This window comes from Rattus rattus, chromosome 2, assembly GCF_011064425.1.
Source record: "Rattus rattus isolate New Zealand chromosome 2, Rrattus_CSIRO_v1, whole genome shotgun sequence".
NCBI classification, from domain to species: Eukaryota; Metazoa; Chordata; class Mammalia; order Rodentia; family Muridae; genus Rattus; species Rattus rattus.
This window is the reverse complement of record NC_046155.1, coordinates 180,197,938-180,215,271: the sequence shown is the minus strand read 5'-3', so window position 1 is coordinate 180,215,271 and position 17,334 is coordinate 180,197,938. Positions and strand designations below refer to the sequence as shown.

The window sequence follows — 17,334 nt, the reverse complement described above, 5'->3', positions numbered from 1 at the left end:
CCCACCTGGTCTTGAAGATGACTCCAAGATCTCCTTTCCTCAGAGCCAGGTTCTTATGGGAAATGACTTCTTTTTTGTTGTGGCAGCAGCAGCACATGTTTGAGAGACAGTTCATGATTGTCTTCCTCACCCCCATCCGGTGGTGTTGCCAGGTATGAGGGCAAGTTCAGCCCACATCCTGAGGATGGACATCAGTAATGAGCTCTTCCTAAATGATGGAGACATTCTGAAGGAGCCTTTTCCTATTTGATGGCATCTTCCTGGGTGAGGTTCTTTTCCTCCATGAGGGCGTCTTTCTCCAAAGTATACCCAGGGGAGAAGCCTGTGAGGGTTACAATCTTAGGCACTTGCAGGGATCCACAGAGTTCCTTCTGGGTCTGCAGGAGGACATATTCCTGTCAGGCTTATATGCAATGACTCTCATGCTCCTGACAACACTAGGGCTCAGGCTGTCTGGGAAAACCTGTGTAGAAGTAGGTGGTAAACATGACGCACAGTCCCTGATCATGGGGTGTGTCTTGATTTGGTGAATGTTGAGCCTCTTGCTGGGATTTATCATTAGCATTTCAATGACGACATTGAAAATATCAACGGAAACATGAGGAGGTATGCTGAAGTTTGCAGCAATGATCACCTCCTCAAAAGACCTGCCTTAGAAAGGCAGGCTCCCAGACAACATGAGGAAAAGGAGGACCACTAAACTACAGATATCCACTGGGTAGCCCTCATCTACCTCTACTTACAAGAGTTCTGAGGCACAGTAGGGCACTGTGCCACAGAAATTTGCCAGTTTCTGCCTAGGAATTACATTAGCAGCAAGGCCAAAATCAGACATCTTGGGTTTGCCCCTGTAATCAGTCAAAATAGCTGTCCTTTATGTCTCGATGGTCAATGTGATTGTTGTGGCAGTACTGCACAGCATGTACTATCTGAACAAACATTCTCCAAGACTAGCTCTCCTCTAAAGACCGCCTTCAATGATGAGATCTAGTAGCACTCCCTCTGGGGCACACTCCATCACCATGTAAGTGATCTCTCTTCTCTGAACCACATGAAACAGCTTGATAATGTTAGAATGGCTAAGGGATTTCATAATCCTGGCTTCCCTGCAGATCAGTGAGGCGTACTTCTTGATGTTTCGAAGAATTTTTACAGATACAGAGGTCAATGTGGTGATATGGAAGGTCCGTTTCACCACTGAAAAATTTCTTTCGCCCAATGGAGAAGTTTTCCTCAATCGAGGAGCAGACCTTCAGATCCTGCTGCATCATCAGGCTCTCATGACTTGACTAGAACCAAGCTCTAAGGAGAAATTTTTTTTTAAAAAGTTTTAAAATCAGGCCCAAGGTAACGTTTACAACTACAAATTATTTTTTATCAAAAAAGGGGTCAGAAATATGTCAGACAACCTAGTCAGGAACTTTAAATGCTTGGAAAGAGAAGAACAAATCACCTTCTAAAGCAGTAAATACAACTATGACAAGGATCAGGTCAATAGGGATCAACTGCAAACTGAAAAAACAAAACAAAGGATCAAAGACAGTAAGAGCTGCTCATTGGAAAAGACAACCATCCTACCCCCTGACCTCAGCATTCACTGTGAGCCAGTGCACTAAGAAAATCAGGCTCAAGAAGAGTAGATAAGAGAACAGGCCCTCCCAAACCCACAGTGTCCAGGCTGGGGATTTATTTCTGGAGTCCAGAATGACAGCTACTCCTGCAGAGGACCTGCATTTGGTTCTCAGGACCCAGGTCAGGTGGCCCACAACTGCTCTAAGTTCAGCTCTAGGATATCTTACACATCTGGCCTCTAAGCAGACCCATAAAACACACTCACAGACGCTACATGTCACTTAGAATACTAATACAAGTCTTTAAATAATGTTATTTATGATCTTTAAAGGTCGGAGAGGGCATCAGATTCTCTGGAAATGGAACTACAGGTAGTTGTAGTGAGACTTTTGGTTTGTTTTAAAACCCAGTTATGGTATGTGAACATGTTACTGTTTTAATTCCAGGTGTATGATAAGAGGCTCACAACCAAATGTAATTCTGGTTCCTGAAAATTTGAGTCCCTCTTCTGACCTCCACAGCAGGGACCAGGGAGATGGTGCTCAGACACACATGAAGGCAAAAATACACCTACACGTAAATGAAAACATAAAATGTTCTAACTTATCAAATATAACTTAAAACAATAAAAAGTAAAACGGGAGATAATAAAGAGCATGGAAAAGTAAATGCATAAATCAAGGCAGCAAATACACAAACCAAAACCAAAAAACCATGTCATAGCAGAGAGAAACTATTCGGGATCCAAATCTCACGAAGTCCAAGTATAATCACGTAGCAGCATCAAATTCCAGTTGGTTTCCCATCAACCTACAGCTTAAATCCTGTAATGGCAAGAGGCAGCCTCAGTCAGAGCTCTAAGTGGGCAAGTGTCTATCATTCCCAATAATAGTTTCTGGTGAGGACAGAGCAGGAAATGGACCAATGGTATCTAGGCATAATCCACTGGGTTTCCTCACATTCTGTCTCAAAGGACAGGAAGAATGATCTTGGTCAGTGGGGCAGTAGAGAGCTGGTTACACTCAAATATCTGTCCCCAGTGTTGCCCAGTGACTCACTTCTTCCTGTTAGACCCACTGCATAAGATCCTTAATTTCTCCCAAATGGCACCCCCTGGTGGGAACTATGTTCAAACACTTGACACTCTGTGGAACTTTTGACACTCTAACTTTAACAAGAACACTTTCCTTGTTAACATGGAATCCTAAGAATGATGGATGGGCTCCAGACCTTTGGTCCTCCCTCAGTTATGGGCTCTGGTATTCCTTGGTTACTAGATGGACAGTGTTCTTCTTTGACCCCAGCCTTTATGATAACTTTGTAGCAACTCAGTTCTATACTCTCAATTATTATTTTTTGTAAACAAACATCGATGGGTCCTAAAGGATGGTAGCTACTTACTACATTGGAAGTCAAGACAAAATACTGTTTGCCATGGTACCCCAGGGTTTGAGACTAACACCTGTGGGGCTGAGAGGAAGATGACACCATCCATCCCATGTTCCCCATGAGGCCTGAGACATCTCCCCAAAGCCCAGGATCCAGAGACACTAACAATTCCCCTCTGTTTTCCGATGGGACAGGAGTTTGTAAGGGAGTCTGTGAAGTGCTAGACAGACTATTCCAGCACTAGGCAGGTTTTGTTCCTTCACATGTTCTTTGAGTTCTTTGGACAGCACAACTCAAGGGCACAGGCTTGATCCTTTGCTTCAAAATCATTATTGCCCCCATCTCCTGTGCCTGGTAAATCACTAGCTTTTGTACCACATTCACCCACCTTAAGACAGAAGATACCTCATGGAATGACCATGACCCAAGTAGGTGGAAGGACAAACTATGGTATGTGCCAGCCAGGAAAGTTCTTCAAGGAAGCACAAATCTGCCCTCTTAAGACTTACATTTAGGGGGGAGGGAGAAAAAAAGACATTTATTCTGTCTTTAAAGTCGTTTCAGTTGCCCACTTCCATGATTAGCATGAACAGAATGGGATCTGATCATTCCTTTGGCCCTTGCATGGCATCATGACTTTTGAACGTGCCATGGTCCAGCCTTGACATGAGTCGGGGGTTGTCAAGGACTAGGGATACTTGGTAGGTGAATAAGAAAACACACAATTTAGAATATACATACATATACATATACATATACATATACATATACATATACATGCTAACAGGCTGTTCTTTTTAGCCATGAGAGCTTCTGAACTCAAGAGTCAGAAATGCTCACACAGATTTAACTCAACCCCAGTAATTTATTGCAATCACACAAGGAAGCTGGGTTACAAAATTTATAAGGGGTTGGGTAAATGCTTCTCAATTTTCCTGTGTCAACATTTTCTTATGATACAGAATTGTACAGATTGAGAATTGAAAAAAAGGGAACTATACAATCTCAAACATAAATGTTTTGTAGCAAGCACAATGTTTTTATATCTCTCAATCACCAGTCTCTAATTAGGTCAGGGGCAGCAGTATTGCGGTTACAGAGTCACCATGTTTCAGATATGACAGTATGGTTTCATAAAAGGGCAAACATAAGGTCATACTGCTAACCTTACAGTCTTGAGGACCCCACCTGTCTACAAAAACATCCTTACTTAACCTGTATGGAGAATTTCTAGGGGGATGCCACCACCTTCCCTAAACCCAAGGAACCCATTGTCGATTTTCTGGGAAATATCTGTATGCTATTCCATCCTCAGTTTTGTAATAAAAATGTCCTGGTTTTATTGTACAGAATTTAGACTACGACTGGAGGATCAGCTGCAGATTTACTCATCTCTGCCCTCGGCTCTAGGTTACTCTCATTTTCACCTCGACTGAGTGTAACATACATTTCTCTTGAACTCATGAACAGCCTTCACTTTAATATTATTGGTAATATCTAGCTTCTGGACATCAAGCAAGCTCCTACTAAGTCTTGCCCAGTTACAAAATACTGGTATAATCAAGGAAAGAGGAAAGAGAAGGAACAGTAAATAAACAGGAGAATGATAAGTACCCAGAATAGTTGCAGAATTGACATCATGAGGTGCCTGCACCAAAGAAGCAGACCCTGAAGCCTCAGTACTCATACTGGACCCCAAAAGAGGTCATGGCCCTGTGTCCTGAAACAAGACACCAAGCAGGTTTTTCTTCCTTGTTATCAGGTGTCCCAGGCATCTTGGGCTTAATGTGTGGTGACTCCAACATGAACTGCCAGGAAGATCCTAAGATAACCAACCAGCTAGAAGGAAGTTTTCTGCCAAAGCACAGAGACACATTGTTGCCCTTCCTTAAGAGACCATCCAATATTGCCAGTCAGTCCTGTGAATAGGAGGACTTCATATACCTAGGCCTGTACTTGGAAAGTAAGGGTATGAACAAAAAAGGAAACACTGGGGGACTTGGAAGGGGCAGGCAATAGAAGGTGTGATCAGGGAGGGAAAGTGATCAAAGTTCTTCATATACGTGTATGGAAATATCATTGTGAGAATGAGCATGTTGTGTAAACTAATGTTCCAAAATAGTTAAAGGAATAGAGACATGTAAAATAGGACATTTTTAAAGCACAGTCAAAAAACTAATTAACAAAGACAATAAAAAATTTCCCAATCATATTTCAACGAAGAACTAGAAGAGTTAGTTTAAAAGCAGAAAACAGAAACCTCTAAACTGAAACATAGGAAAGTAGAAGAAAACTCACTGTGTTCAGATTCAACAACTCACAAAGATCCAAGCGCAGTGGCTCACCAGCCTAGAAACCCAAATGCTCTCCAACCAACCAACAGCACCTGCACTCACTGTGAGGACAGAGGTAGCCTCGGCCAGAGCTGTAAGTGGGCAATGACCTCACAATGGTGCTCTTTGAGGTCAGAGCTGAAATGGAGCGATGATGGCAGGGCACAACCCACTGATTCCTTCACATTCTGCCCTCAAGACAGGAAAGGCTGGTCAGTGGGGCAGTGGAGACCTGCCAAGGCTACATTTGCCAGATTCTCTACAACTTTTCCAAACAGGGCCACACGCTAGGGACCAATGTTCAAGCACGTGATCCTTTCTTAGTTGCTATCCAAACCCCAATAAAGACACTTTCCACTTTAGCAATACTAGGTGGAGTCCTTTGAATTACATCAGGCTGTACACTGCTATCCTTCACTGGCTCTGCACACTGTATTAATGGCTTTCTCCTGCTGGGACTCCAAATACCACAAACAAATGCAACTTGGGGAAGAAAGGGTTTATTTGGCTTTTACTTCCCAGTCACAGCCTGATTGGAAGTCAGGGCAGGAACTCAAGACAGGACGTGAGGCAAGAACTGAGGTAGATACCATGGAGTACAGCTTCTTATGGGCTTACTCTCCATGACTGAGCCTGCACATATATACATATATAGAGCCATGACCTTGTACCCAGGGACATAAATCAGACATGATGCTCCCCCATAGACTTACCTATTAAGTTCCCTCTTCTTCCCCAGATTTTCCTAGCTGTGTCAAGTTGACAAAAAAATAAGCAATTGGCACATGTTAGCATTTGTATAAAAGTGAACATCATGGTTCACTTTTTACTTGGACATAAACATTGTTTAATAAGTGCTGGTTCATAGAATCTGCCTCATTCATACTCAAGAAAATAAGTTCCCTATTTTAGGTTTGGAGTAAAAAGAATAAAATGGTAGCTCCTTACTGACACTAGGATGCTGTGACACAATGCTCTGTTTCCCAGGACACTCCAGGGTAAACGATTACTATCTATGGGGCCAAGAGGAGGACACTTAGTCAAATCTTCACCCAAAATTGTTCATTCAGTTTCTTACCACACAAAAAGTTGGAGTCCAGAAAGCAGCATGTTGATATGTTCAAAATGACAGAGAAAAAGAGGTTGATCAATGATCATCCCATAATTCTCACCCCCGAGGGAGAGGCACACATCGTATCTTCAGTGAAACCTGCTATTCCCAGGCAACATTTTGGAAAAGTAGACCAAAAACTCTCAAACCAAACCACAACCAAAACAGTTGACAATGTAAATGAAGATTATACTACACTTTCTCGCTCAGGAAATGCCTATATGGCTTCTCTGGAAAAGTTTGGACAACTTTAGTTCCCCTAGCCCTTTTTATGACTTAAAATCTATTTTGTGTCTTCAGTCCCTCTGAATTTTCAATCCTGATACAGTTGGTGATTCCCTCATCCAAGCCCTTATGATTCTCATGGTGTTGCCTCAGAATTACCAGCCATTGCCATCAGCATCAATGCCGTCTCACACTTTTAGGACTCTCATTGTTGTCCTGTCTGCTCCTCCAGTTCCTCCAGCCACTCTCTACCTTCTAATGTTTCTAACACCTGTTAGGCCCAGCCATCTGAGAACCTGATGACCAAACAATAAGATCAGCAGCCCATCCCCAGCTCTAAGGCAGCTCTAGAGGATGAGCTCTGACTCATGTCACTGCTTTGATTCTTCTTATCTGTCAGGGTAATCTGTCAGGGTGACACCATTCCAGAATGGATGGATCTGTTGAGCCATTCTAGTCTGGTAACAAGGCTGCTTTTATCTCAGGGCAGGCTGGACTCCCAGCAAAACCTTGCCAACTATGAGAAAGACCAGAAAGGGTTAATCTTAAAAAGCCCTGGCAGCGAAGAGAGAGGCAAAGATTAAAACAGAGACTGAAGGAACACCCATTCAGAGCCTGCCCCTCATGTGGCCCATACATATACAGCCACCCAATTAGACAAGATGGATGAAGCAAAGAAGTGCAGACCGACAGGAGCCGGATGTAGATCGCCTCCTGAGAGACACAGCCAGAATACAGCAAATACAGAGGCGCTAATGCCAGCAGCAAACCACTGAACTGAGAACGGGACCCCGTTGAAGGAATCAGAGAAAGAACTGGAAGAGCTTGAAGGGGCTCGAGACCCCTTATGAACAACAATGCCAAGCAACCAGAGCTTCCAGGGACTAAGCCACTACCTAAAGACTATACATGAACTGACCCTGGACTCTGACCTCATAGGTAGCAATGAATATCCTAGTAAGAGCACCAGTGGAAAGGGAAGCCCTTGGTCCTGCTAAGACTGAACCCCCAGTGAACTAGATTGTTGGGGGGAGGGCGGCAATGGGGGGAGGATGGGGAGGGGAACACCCATAAAGAAGGGGAGGGGGGGGGGGATGTTTGCCGAAACTGGGAAAGGAATAACACTCAAATGTATATAAGAAATACTCAAGTTAATAATAAAAAAAAAAAAAAAAAAAAAACCCTGGCAGCAAAATCTGTCTAGGGCAGTTAGTACCACTGTGAAGAATTAGACCTTCTAGAACCACAGGTCTTTATTGTGATTGCCAAGGGAGCCAGGGGTCACTCAAGGGGCTGAGGCAGGTGAGTGATCTAGTATCATTTAGGTCTTTCCTCATTTAGGTTTCTGTTACTATGACAAACATCATGGGCAAAACTAACTTGGGAGGAAAGAGTTTCTTTCCTCCTACATTTTACCACCTGTAAAAAACAAAGCCATAACACAAACCTGGAGGCAGGACCTGAAGCAGAGACCACAGATGAATTGTTGCTGTCTAGCTTGCTACCTCTGCCATTCTACCTTCCTTATATAAAGGAATCACCTGCCCATGAATCACATTACCCACAGGAATGAGGTAAGGCCACCCTACACCAATTAGCAATTAAGGAAGTGCCCTATAGACTGGCTCCTTGCCACTCTGGGACAGAAAAATTTTTGATTGAGGTTTCCCAGGTATGGCTCTGAAATAACCTTAGGTTATATTTGTTAGGATTTAGAATCTTGGCCTGCGCCCAGACAGAACATACCAAGCCAACATGGTTCCACGTGGAGATGTTTAATGAGAGAAGAGGAGAGGAGAGGAGAGAAAAGGCTGGCCATGAGCATGTGGAGGAAAGGGTGGGGGTGGGGAGAGAAGGGACAGGGACAGAGGGAAAGAGAGCAGAGAAGCAAAGAACAAAAAGAAAGAGAGAATGAGGAGGAGGCAAGCAGCCCCTTACATAGTGTCAGGCACAGCTGGCTGTTGCCAGGCAACTGTGGGGTGGAGCATACCTGGCTGTTCCCAGGTAGCTGTGGGGTGGAACTTAGAATACCAATAATATTGACTTAATTTAGAAACAATTTCTCTTGTACCACATGTTGGCCACAAATTCAGTATTTAACTGTTGTTTTAAAAACAAGTTTCCTGCCAGGCCTCATTAACGTTTTAGAACAAAATCCTAAATATTCAATTTTACCAAATGAAGACTGAAGGCCTACATGCTGTGGTGAAAGCCTCCTAGCTCAGTTAGGCAGAGAAAGCACACAGCTGACCTCCTTCCTCAACATAGGTCCCAGAAGGGAAAAAACCAGTTCTCCTTCTCCACACAACTGAAAAACCCTTCCAACTGAATCTCCTTTCTACTTCCTGTATGACTCTCTATCTCCTGACATTCCTCTCATTCTCTATGGTTTTTCCCTAGGTTCACTTCCTGTCAACTGGTGGCTTTCTCCACCTCTTGAACTATAGTTGACTTTATTCAATATCGTTTCCAAGAAACAGCAAACTGTCTGATTAAAGCTGTATGCTAGGACTGAGACACAACTAGAAACAGGTTTGTCCAGTACACAGTCTCACTGTGTGATTAAATATCCTGCAACACAATTGGATTAAAGGTGTGTGCTACAGCTGAGCCACTCCACAACCAGAGATAGATTTTTCCAGTATAAGATCTCACAGTGTGATCAAATATCTTGCAGCTTCTGATCTTCCTGCCTCTGCTCCTCAAAGGTTGGTGTTATAGGCATATGCCACCAAGTCTAGCTTAGAAATTTTCACCCATCTTCACAGATACATATTTTCATATTATTCCAAATGTGGGGTGCACCATAGTATATTGAACTGTCCCTATTTTAAATTTTTACTTTTATTTGTTTACCTATTTATTTTTGCATACGTTCAGGGCCTTGCACATAATTGGAAAGCATGTAAGTACTGTGAAGTGTGAAGTCTTCCCTGGTTTGGTTTTGTTTTCATTTGAGACAGGGTCTTTCTCTCTGTAGGACTGGAATTGGAAACATAAACTAGGTTGGCCTTGAAACTTACCAAAATCCTCTTGTCTCTGCCTCCTGAGTGTTGGTATTAGAAACCTGTGGAAACACATTCAGCTAACCCTTGGTGTTTGGGTGTTTTGTTTTGTTTTGTTTGTTTTGTTGAGGCAGGATCTAGCAAGATAAGTCAGGTTGGCCTGGAACTTTATATACAATTCAAGTTGGCCTTTAATTTATGATCCTACTCTTTCCCAAGTGGTGAGATTACAGCCATGGATCACCACAATAGGTTCTAAGTCCACTTGTCTATAATTTAAGACCATGTCTTGACCTGGGAGCGAAGCCTGTGCTTTGCATCCCCAACCACTCAACCCACACCCAGAGACAGCTTGACCCCAGGAGTTCTGACACCTCCACAATCACAGATGAGGCCCTAAACTTTGCCCCAATACCTGACCTAACTGGAACCCCTGGGGACCTAGGGGACACAAGAACCCCACAGAGCCAGAGACACACGTTCCTTCCGTTTTACACCTCTGCCCAGGAGTGATGACTGTACTCTTCCATTAAAAAAAAAAAAAAAAAAAACAGAGTTACTACCAGCACCTGACCAATGCAGATGCAGAACTCCCAGCCAGCCATGGGACTGAACCCAGGGACCCCCAATGGAAGAGCTAGGGGAATGACTAGAGAAGCTGAAGGAGATTACAACCCCATAGGAAGAACAATATCAGCTAACTGGACCACCACCCAGAGCTCCCATAGACTAAACCACCAACCACAGATGGATCCATGACTCCAGCTACATATGTAGCTGAGGATGCCCCTTATCTGACATCAATGGGAGGGGAGGCCATTGGTCCTGTGGATGCCCAAACAAAGAGCGATGCTAGAGCAGTGAGGCAGGAGCGGGTAAATGGGTGGAGGAGCACCTTCATAGAGTCAAAAGGGAGGGGTGAGAGGGACGGTGAGGTGGGAAGTTTCTGGAGGAGTAACCTGGAAGGGGGATATCATTTGCAATGTAAATGAATAAAATGATTAATTAAACAAAAAAGAACATGTCTCATACCAGGCTGCCTTTTAATTGGAAATGTTCACCCAAGGGTGCCCTGAAAGTTCTACACGGAAGATAGGATCTTACAATGTAGGAGAGGAGGAAGAGGAAGAGGAGGAAGAGGAAGAGGAGGAGAAGTGTTGACATTACAGCTGTGTGCTGCCATGCCCAGCTTCATAACCTTTCCTTTTATCATTATATTATTTATTTGCATGTGTGCATACACATGGCATTCTGTACACATGGAAGCCAGAAGACAAGCCAAGGGACTCCTCCTACAAAGTAGTGTAGGGGATTGCACTCATGTCCTCAGGATTGGGAGAAAGCATCTTAACACAGTGCCATCTTGCTATCTTTCAAGTAGACCCTTGCATGTATCTTGTATAAAGCTGGGGATGGTAATGCATGCATGTATTCCTACTACTCTAGAGACAGTGTGTCACTAGTCAGTATGGACTGCCTTTTTAATTGTCTTGCCTCAACCTCCTGAATTATGTTATCTGTTTTATTATTTGACCTGTATAGTTCATCTTTAAAATGCTTTGTTATTTAGATATAAACTCAGACTTTCTAATGCTTGGAAAGAGGATCAGGGGGCAGTTGATAAAGTGGCTGCTGTTACAGGGTGAAGACCTGAGTTTAGATTCCTTTCACCCACATAAAAGCTGACTGAATTGGGAGAGGTTGACCTCTGAATTTCACTGGGCACCATAGCCAGTCTATGAGTTCCAGGTTCAGAGAGTATACTTGTCTTAACAAGTATGGATGTGAGAAAAAAAGCCCGAAGATAAACTTTGACCTTCACACATGCATGTAGAGCATGTGCACTCATATGACCTCACATGCACACACATCTAGACCTAGAAGCTAGGCTGTTGGCAAATCCCTGTAACCAAAATACTGAAGATGTGGAGCCAAGAAAGTCAGGAAATCAAGACTAGGTTGTTACATAGTGAATTCAAGGCCTACCTTGACTACAGGAAACGAGAAGTGGGGAAGAGGGTATTTACATTTTGAACTTTCCAGCTACAACCTGTCACTGAGGGATTCTTTCCTGGTTTGAGTAGGAATGGCACCATGGATTCATGTGCTTGGTGAACAAGGAGTGACACTATTAGAAGGTGTGGCCTGGAAGGGTGTGGCCTACTTAATTGTGTTACTGCAGGTTAGCTTGGAGATTTCAGATGCTCAGGCCAAGTCCTTTATGTCTTCTTGCTAACTGAGGATCTTGTCGTAGATCTCTCTGCTACTCTGTATGTCCATGCTCCTGCTCCTGACTGAATTTCTGAACTGTAAGCCAGCTCCAATTCAGTGTTTCCTTTACATGAGTTGCCATGGTCATGGTGTCTGTTCATAGTAATAGAACACAGACTAATCGAGAAGCTAAGACAGGAACTCAGGGAACCTGGAGGCAGTGGTCATGGAGGAATGCCTCTTACTGGTTGCTTTCTTTGGCTTACTCAGCCTGCTTTCTTACAGAACCCAAGACCACCCACCTAGAAGTGGCTCCAGGCACAGTGGGTCGTACCCTCCCACATCAATCAAGCAATTGCTTCAGAGACTTTCCCATAGGCCACACCGATGAAGACAATTCCTCATTTGAGGTTTCCTCTTCTCACGGGACTCTAGTTGATATTAGGTTGACAAAGACTAACCAGAAAACAAATTTTACATTTTGTCAATTCTCTACTATTGTCCTTTGAGCCTTTATGTTTGATGCTGCCCATTGAAAGCCAGCAGATCTTGGGCTTGTGTGAAAGCCATTGTGGAATTTTTTTAACTTCCTTAAAAGGCCTGGAGAGCTAGCTTATCAGTTAAGATTATTGGCTGATCTTCTAGAGGACCCAAGTTCAATTATCAGCATCCTATCTGCAGCTCCAGTTCCAGGGGATCAGACCTCTTTTCTGTCCTCCTTAGACACCAGGCACGTGTGGTAAACATACACACACACACACACACGAGAGAGAGAGAGAGAGAGAGAGAGAGAGAGAGAGAGAGAGAGAGAGAGAGAGAGAGAGAGAGAGGATAATGCACATAAACATAAGTTTATATCTTTAAGATAAAAGAACAAATTTAATTTAATTTCAAATTTTTTATTTATTGTATATGAATGATGATTGGTCACCTGCATTCATCTGTGTGATGGTGGAGGTCAGAAAAGTTCATGGAATCCCCTGGAACTGCAGTTACAGCCACCCTTGGGAGCTGGGAACAAAACCTGAAGAACTCCCAGTTCACTTAAAGGCTGAGTCATCTCTGCAGCTCCAAAAATAAATGTTAAAAATGCTGCTTTCAGCCACAGGGTGGTAGTGGTGCATGCCTTTAATACCTGTACTCCGGTGGCATAGTCAGGATCTCTTGCGTTTGAAACCAGCCTGATCTACAGAGTGAGTTCCAGGATAGCCAGCCTACACAGAGAAACCCTGACTAAAAAAAAAAAAAAAAAAATAGGATTGTGAGGAGTTTATTTTGAGGAGAGGCTAATGTAGCTTAGGCTGTCCTGGAACTTAATATGTAACTGAGGCTGGCGACATGATCTCATGGTGAAACTGATGCTCCTGCCTCAGCTTCCTAACTACTGCAATTTCAAGCAGCATTACTAAGATTTATCCTTTTGTTACATTATTCAAGAGATATAAAGAGGTGGCTGGAGAGACATGGGAGCCGTTAAGAGCAGCTGGCTGCTCTTCCAGAGGACTAGGGTTCAAGTCCACACAGCAGCTCACAACTGTCTGTATTTCCAGTCCCTGGGGAAGCTAAGGCCCCCTTCTGGTCTCCACTGTACATTGCACAAATGTAGTGCAGAAACATGGATACAGGCAAACATCTGTACACATAAAATTAATAAATAAATAAGATGTTAAAAGAGCCTTAAAGAGGCTGGGAAGATGGCTCAGCGGTTAAGACCACTGGCTGTTCTTCCAGAGGTCCTGAGTTCAATTCCCAGGAGCCACATGGTGGCTCACAACCGTCTGTAATCAGATCCAATGTCCTCTGTGTCTGAAGAGAACCAGAGAGTACTCACGTACATGAAATAACTTTTTTAAAGAGATGCAAACAAGACTCTCTATGCTTGCTTTTGTTTTAGAACCCTTGGTCCTGTCAAGGCCCCATGCCCCAGTGTAGGGGTGGAGAGGTGGGAGGGAGTAGGTGGGGGGGGGTGAGGGAGCGCCCTCTTAAAAGCAGGGAGAGGGGATGGAATAGCAGGTTTCTGGAGGGAAAACTGCGAAAGGGGATAACAGGAAAAAAATAAAATAAAAAAAAGAAACTTTCTTTTTCCTGGTTTTCTTTCTCTAGATGTTAATGTATGTGTCTATTCCTGTATGACTGGGTGTGTTGTGAGATTTTAGGGAGTGGATCCCAGAGGACAATATATATAGTTATTTATGCAGGTCCACCTTTTAAAACTTTACTTTCTTTCTTTGTTTTTCTTTCTTTCTTCTTTTGAGACATGGTTTCTCTCTGGGTAGCCCTAGCTGTCCTGGACCTCACTCTGTAGACCAGAATGGCCTCAAACCTGCCTCCTCATCCTGAGTAATGGAATTAAAGACTTCGCTGCCGCCTGGCTAAGATGATGTTTCCCTGTATAGCCCTGGATGTCCCAGAACTGGCTTTGTGAACCATAACTGGTCTGGAAGTCACAGAAATCCACCTGCTTCTGCCTCCTGAATTCTAGGATTAAAGGAAAGCGCCACACTGCCTAGCCACACCTAGCATTTTCAATGTGTGTTCTAGGGGTCAAACTCGGCAAGGCAAACTGTCACTGACTGGGCTATCTCTCCACCTCTGCCCATTTTTTTTTCTAATTTGGGTTTTGTCTTGAGACAGGGTCTCATATAGCCCACCTGACTTTGAACTCACTATGTCTGTTGAAGGTCCTTCAACTACTTTTGGTAATAAGAAAACAAATTCAAGAGACTAGAGACAGCCAAATAATTTTAAATATACAATTCTGTAGAAGGGGAACTCTGACATAGAGAAAAGGGATGAATGGCCAAGTGCTGATTTGGCACATGACAGTGGTTTTTTGTTTGTTTGTTTGTTTGTTTTTAAAAAAACAAAAACCTACAGAGACACGTTCCAGTTCTCTCCTCCTATAGGCCTATAGGGCTCGCATCTCTTAGGTCCCTTATCTCATTAGCCTAGAACAATTAGCCATTAAAAGGGGGCGGGGCTTGAGAGTGGCCCTTTCAGATTTCTGGCTTCCCTATCTAACCCAACTAAGTGACTAGGCCTACCACTTGTAACTTTCTGAAACAAAGAGGGCCTAGCCCCTAGCCTGCTTGACTGTAGCTCCGACAGACTCTAGCTCACCTCCTACTAAAAATGGAACAAAGCAATCCACGTCTTACACTCCTTATCCTCCCCCAAGAGCTCTAGGGTTCTGGGAGTTTTTCTTTATCTGTTTGAGATTATAAAGTAGTTTCTGAGGTTCCTGACACAGGATACAGGATAAGGTTGCTATACACAGGTCTCAGGGAGTCAAGATGTGTTTTTATTCAAGATGGGTCTTATTCCTGAGATCGTTGTGATTCTTAGCCTTTCTCTTCCCCGGCGTGTCCTCTTCATTTATTTGTTCCATCTGCCTATTCTCTCCTGGGGGAGCTGCTGTGCTCTTCCAGACAAGGCTTCTGTTAATCAGAGTACAAGGGAACCACATGCTCTACACAGGCAAGGACTTCTTCCAAGACTGGGATGTCCTGCTGAGCCAAGCCTCCCTGCCTATTGGTCACCTTTTTCACCCAAACCTCAGAGGATGCTGGCCTGAACTTCCTCTCTAAGGCCAAGGCTAGGTCCTGGCCCCTGCTGGTTAAGTAGATGCTTTTGTGGTTGAGTTCCAGGCCTGGAGGGAAGTAAGCTGGGCTGCCTTGTGTGTGTGCTTACAGGTGCCTCCTAGGGCTTGGGGCAAGCCCTGACCCCATAGCTGCCCTCTGGTTGCTGTCTCCAGGCTTCCTGCCTCTCCTAAGTGCAAGTGGTGACTCAATGATGCAGCAACTGAAGGAGGAGCTGGGTGAGCAGCAGCCTGACCTGTGAATGGTGCTGGCAGGCCCCTGTCTGGACTCCCAGGCCATTGAGCAGCAGTTGCTGTGCCCTAGGCCTGAGCTCCCTAAGATTTAGCTGCTGCAGTGCCTGGTGAGTCTCACGATGCAGGTGAGACTCCTGTCCAGACAAGAACCGAGAGCTCTAACTTCATTGCTCTTTGGGTAGGTGGAAGGCCAGTTCCCAAAAGTCCAAAGTCCAAAAGGAGGGAGGATAGACCAGTGTCACTGCAGGCTTAGCCTAACCCGATTGTCTAAAGAGCCTTGCTCTGTGCCTCTTGGTGTGTGTATGTGTGAGAGTCAAGATCTCTTGAAGAACATTCAGCTGTATTCTTAGCTTGCGTTAGGGGCATGTGCATCACTGGGGCAGAGCTAAGCCAATGGCTATGGGGAGGAATGGTGGAAGGGTGAGGGGAGGGAAAAAAGCACCCCAGCTGCGGTGTCAATTCATGCACCTTTTTGTTGTTTGTGCTTGTTATGTTTTGTTTTGGGGGGATGTTTCCAAAGGATCTGAACGTGAAGGACCTAGCTGAGGTGAACAACTACTGGACTCTGAATCTGACTTCCATGCTCTCTGCTTGACCTTGGGTACCCTGAATGCCTTCCCCGATAGCCCTGGTCTATAGACTGTGGTTACCACCTCATCTCTGTGACTTTCAGTCCTTCAAGGCAGGCAACGCTGCCTGAAACATGTTATACCAGCTCCCTGCTGTTGAGAAACCCAGCATGAGGGTGCCAAACTATGCTCAGGGTAGGTGGCTGGTACTGACTTGCTGTCCCCAGACCTAACTGGTACATTTCTGGGGGACAGGAGGGAAGGAGGGAAGTCTGATCTATGTTTTCATTAAAGAATCCAAAGACTATAGTGTCCCTCCCTCCGGTCATGACTTCTCACTTTGCAAGAAAATTACAGACTCCCAAAAAGTTGGAGCAGTTAGGGCCAGAGCTACTCAGCCTTAGGAGTTGCCTGACTAGCAGGTGGGATAAAACATCTATACACATAAAAATGATAAAAGATTAAAAATAAAAAACAAAACCCCTTCTCTTCAATGGGGGTGTACAGCAGCACAGGTTTCAGAGACAGTTCGTGATTGTTTTCCTCAAGTCCTTCTGATGGTGTCGCCAGGCATGAGAGGAAGCTCATCCTGCGTCCTCAGGCTGGCCATCAGTAATGGGCTCTTCCTGAATGACTGAGACTTCTGGATGGATCGCCTCTTCCCGGGTGAGGTTCTTTTCCTCCATGTGGGTCTCTGCAGGGGTGTGAGAGACTAGAAGGAAGCCTCAGACTCGGAGGTAAGATTAGAGGATATAGTTCTTTATTTACCAAGTAGATGGCGACATAGGATCGCATTCACGCAACACTCATGCCCCACTAACCTCTGGTCTGGCCCTTAGTCATGTCCAATATCAGTGTGTCAAATAAGGTTCTAGACGTGTCCTTCTGCTTGCTGAAGCTCGGCTTGCTGTGTGGGCTTGTCTCAATCGGCAACGGGCATCTGGGCAGGTGGGCTCAGATCTCAGTGACTCCAGGAATGAGTCTTGTCTCAGCGACATTATCTCTGGTGGACTCCAAAAGTGATTCCCTTGCAGTGGCCAGACCAGCTTTTTAAGCTACTTTTAGCCAATCATATTTGGGGCATATA

At 44.4% G+C, this 17,334-nt stretch overlaps 2 pseudogenes; one reads left to right on the top strand and one right to left on the bottom strand.

Moving 5' to 3' along the window:
- Positions 1 to 331: 331 nt before the first annotated feature.
- On the bottom strand, positions 332 to 1,271 carry LOC116893469 (annotated as a pseudogene).
- Positions 1,272 to 5,448: 4,177 nt separating this feature from the next.
- On the top strand, positions 5,449 to 17,301 carry LOC116893468 (annotated as a pseudogene).
- The last annotated feature ends 33 nt before the right edge of the window (positions 17,302 to 17,334 follow it).